This window comes from Bacillus rossius, unplaced genomic scaffold (genome assembly GCF_032445375.1).
Source record: "Bacillus rossius redtenbacheri isolate Brsri unplaced genomic scaffold, Brsri_v3 Brsri_v3_scf255, whole genome shotgun sequence".
Lineage (NCBI taxonomy): Eukaryota > Metazoa > Arthropoda > Insecta > Phasmatodea > Bacillidae > Bacillus > Bacillus rossius.
Window position 1 is genome coordinate 13,532 of NW_026962432.1, and position 4,428 is coordinate 17,959.

A 4,428-nucleotide genomic window follows, 5' to 3' on the forward strand; every position below is an offset into this window, starting at 1 on the left:
ATGTTGGTAGTTTCATTTTTGTGACCTATTGGCATGTGTGCTATACTCTTCTTGATTAGGATTGCAGTACCTCCTCCTAATGCCTGTTGTCTGTCCGTTCTGTATATGATGTAATCTGGTATCGAAAATCTCCAATTTGGTTTAAGTTTGGTTTCTGATATTAGTGCAATGTCTATTTCTTCTTTAATTAGGAAGTGAGTGAGTTCGTACTCTTTATTCCTTATGCCATCGGCATTCCAAATTAGAATTTTTAGAATGTTTTGTGCATTACGATTAGGCTCTGTCATGCTGGTTTTTCTTTGTGGTGTGCTTGTAGGTCTTTTGTCTTGAACTTTGTGGTCTAGTTTTATGCTCATGCTCCTCCTCACTAGAGGTGTCGGTGTATGATTCTATGTCCGAGTGAACTTTGGCCATTTTTGATGTTAGTGTCTTGTCATCTGTGTTCTTGTGAGCAGTCAATAACTTGTTTTGTTTGTTATTACAGTTTCCATCTGTCAGGTTTTGTTCTTGTTTTGCCATTGTTTTTCTTGTTCCTGCCTGTGGGTATTCTGGTTGAACGATTAATGATTCAGTTCCCGTCTCACTCATCTAGCGACAGCGGCACAGCTCAGACCTACGATGCCCCCCAAGACGAGCGGTAAGGCAGCCAAAAAGGCGGGCAAGGCCCAGAAAAACATCTCGAAGGGCGACAAGAAAAAGAAGCGCAAGAGGAAGGAAAGCTACGCAATCTACATCTACAAAGTGTTGAAGCAAGTTCATCCGGACACTGGCATATCATCTAAGGCCATGAGCATCATGAACAGTTTCGTGAACGACATTTTCGAGCGCATCGCGGCAGAGGCCAGCCGCCTCGCCCACTACAACAAGCGCTCCACCATCACCAGCCGCGAGATACAGACGGCCGTGAGACTGCTGCTGCCCGGGGAGCTGGCCAAGCACGCTGTCAGCGAGGGCACCAAGGCTGTCACCAAATACACCAGCTCCAAGTGAGCAGGTCTGGTGTGCACATGCTTACATAAACGGTCCTTTTCAGGACCAAGAACATGATCATGAAAGGAAATGCTTCTGCTGCTGTTCTACAATTCCCTCAATCCCTATGATAGTAAATGTAAGCTTAACCAAGGCAGAAATATTTTCATTAAAAAAAGTCTTTAAGACGCATGGTTTACTGGCTGAGATATATATATATATATTTTTTTTTTTGCTTACTTCTGTGGTCATTAGTACATTGCTACAAATATATTTATATATATAAAAAAATAAATAAAAAAATCCTTTCTATTTAATTTAGTTAGATCATATATCAATATTAATGGCAAAGACCAGTTGCATCGATTCACTTTGAAAATAATTCCATTTGTGCTAAAACTGGACACAGTAAAAAAAAAAAAAAAAAAAAAAAAATATATATATACACACACACACACACACATAATTCGAATTCATATTATGCTTAACTGCGTTTGAATTTGCAATCATGCACAAGATGTTTTGTACTTCGAAGTAAAAACAACATAATGTACTATTTAACTACCCACAGTACAAATGGATCCAAAAAAAAAGTGAATTTTCATGCAGACGAAAATGCTTACATTTATTCTATTTATATTAAGTACCCATTACTAACAGCTTATACTGGGTGGAATACAACAGTTGACATGATTTTACTTATATGGCAATTTAATATTTAACCAAAATTAATGGTAAACTAATATTTTAAAGTGTCATTTATGGCCCCTTACCTTCAGCATGTTTGCTTCCTTGCACACAAACGAGGACAAACACATCACCCAACTGAAAAAAAAAAAAAAATTTCACTTGCATCACAAATAATTTAAAATTTTTCACCACATGAAGTAAATATTTCGCAATAAAAAAAAATATAGCCCTAGGACTCGTGTGCACACCTTTTCTTCCCCACATCGCACACGCAAACAAAACTTCCAAATTATTACAAAATCACTCGATTATTATACATACATAAACACACATGTATTTTCCGAATAAGTGAGAAATGCAGGCCGATGAAAGTCAAATTTCGTTTCGGAAATTAAATCTCGCACAACTACCGACACATAACCAAACTTGCGTACATTTACATAGCATTAACCCTCTAAATAATAAACAAATGAAAGCAGAAAAAACAACATCGCTACCCACCGCGCGCGCTCCTGGCGGCGGGAGTAGGAACTACTTTGCACACAGACCGACATAGCCCCCTGCCAAAAACAGTAAAATAAATAATATATATAAGTCTTTTGGCGGGAAAAAATTTCTCAACCGCCTGGGAGCACCCTAGTGTGTGCCTGTCTTTAGGTTATGTTACTTTTAACTTCATTTTCTACAGGCAGACGCGAGGGTGCTCGCCCATTATTTTTATTTTTTTAAATTCTTTCCTACCTTTGGTGTGCCATGCAAGAATTTATCGTCAAAATGGCGGCCCCGAGTGCAAATTTCTCGTCTGCACTGCTGGCTGGATGATTATGTGATGTTTTGAAGGAGGGTGTTTTTTTTTTTGTTTGGATTTTGTGTGAGGGGGGGAGGGGGCTGGGCTAGCTTTTTTTTTTTTTTAAATTTTCTAAACATTCATCTCTTATGTAACAGTGTTCAGCATTAAAAAATTTAAAAGAAGAGGCACTTACTCATCAATTTCAAAACAGCCTATGAAGAAAAATAAAAAAAATTTAAATTCATTCCAGTTTTATACATTCATGATTTGATCACATGTATAACTTTTCTTTTTTATTACCTTATTTAATTTTATTATTATTACTACTATTGCTGCTACAACCTAGAAGATACCTCAGTGATACTAATACCTGCTGGTAAAGTTAAAGGTTTCACCTTTCTTTCTTTAAACATATCACAATACCTTTCTTGAGTTAAATATTATCTAATGGCTTTAAGAAGTTATGGTAATGTTCATCAGTTATAGAGTGTGGGTTTGTGTGTGTGTGTGAGAGTGTATTTTGAAGAGGGCTTTGGTGGTTGGGATGGTGAGGGTGGTGGGTGTTGTGTGTGGGGAGGGGGGGGGGGGGGGGGAAGTAAAAGAGTGTTCATTACACGATTTCTCCTGTTGTTTGTAACAATCACACCTGGTATAGCTATTTCGAGTGGCAAATACAAACTGCAAAAAAAAAACATCTATATCATTGCCAACGGCCATATCACGATGAACACACCGGTTCTCGTCCGATCACCGAAGTTAAGCATCGTCGAGCGTGGTTAGTACTTAGATGGGTGACCGCTTGGGAACACCACGTGCCGTTGGCACTACTATTTTGCACCCTACAGAAAAAAATTTTTTTTTAAAAATTTCAATTTTAAATTTTTTTTTCCCCCACAATCACCACATTTCCCCCCCCCCCCCCCCCCTAACACACACACACACACACACTCACTCTCTATCAATCAATCAATCAATCAATCAATCAATCAATCAATCACTCACTCACTCACCCACCCAGCAGCAGCTGTGAATCTTTGCATGTGTATACCTCATACAAAATTCAAAGTGAAAAAATAAATAGATAAGTGTATATGTATGTATGTATGTATGTATGTATGTATGTATGTATGTATGTATGTATGTATGTATGTATGTATGTATATATGTATATATATATATATATATATATATATATATATATATATATATATATATATATATATATATATATATATAAACACACACACACACACCTATTTTGAAGTTTCTCTGTTTCAGTGGGCAGTTATGTATAATAATGAGAGATTCAAAAAGACGTTGATAACAATGTCATCAATGCCTGTTTAGTGTGCTCATTTGTTGGATGGTCGGCAGCAATACTAGAGGTGGTACAGCTGTAACCTGTAAAATTGTACCTGCAATGTGTTGTGTATGGAAAAAAATAAAAATTATATCATCTAAATTTTTGTTATCCAACAATAACCTTCCCATCAATGCATGATGTCACAGTAGCCATAGCTCTACTCTTTCTGCCATATAACATTGGGGGAAAAAAAAAAAAAAGGAGCTATTAGAATAATAACAAAAGATAAAAAATCATCTAACTGCAGACCAAAATTCAAAAAACTTAAAGTCCTGACTGCCATAAATGAATACGTTCTAGAAACTTTTTATTCATTCTTAAGAAAAAGAAGAAAAAAAAAATTATTATTTTTTTTTTTTTTTTTTTTTTTTTAGATATTCGCACATAGGTATAACACCAGAAATGCTAGTAAATTGAGGATAGTTGAACATAACACTAGGCGATTTGAAAATGGACTAAATTACTTGGGAGTAAAACTTTACAACTTAATATCACAGAAAATAACTAAAACAATTTACCAGTATTAAAAAAAAAAACAGTAAAAAAAATTCTTCTAGAATATCCTACCTACCCTCTGAAGCTATTCTTTAATTTGATTGATAATAGAGAAATTGAA

The 4,428-nt window shown here is 35.9% G+C and overlaps 1 non-coding gene across 1 annotated transcript; it reads left to right on the forward strand.

Annotated features, from left to right (window-relative positions):
* Positions 1-3,154: 3,154 nt before the first annotated feature.
* LOC134543941 (5S ribosomal RNA) lies at positions 3,155-3,273 on the forward strand. The gene has a single exon (XR_010077384.1). It is a non-coding gene; the product is annotated as a 5S ribosomal RNA (ribosomal RNA).
* Positions 3,274-4,428: the final 1,155 nt, after the last annotated feature.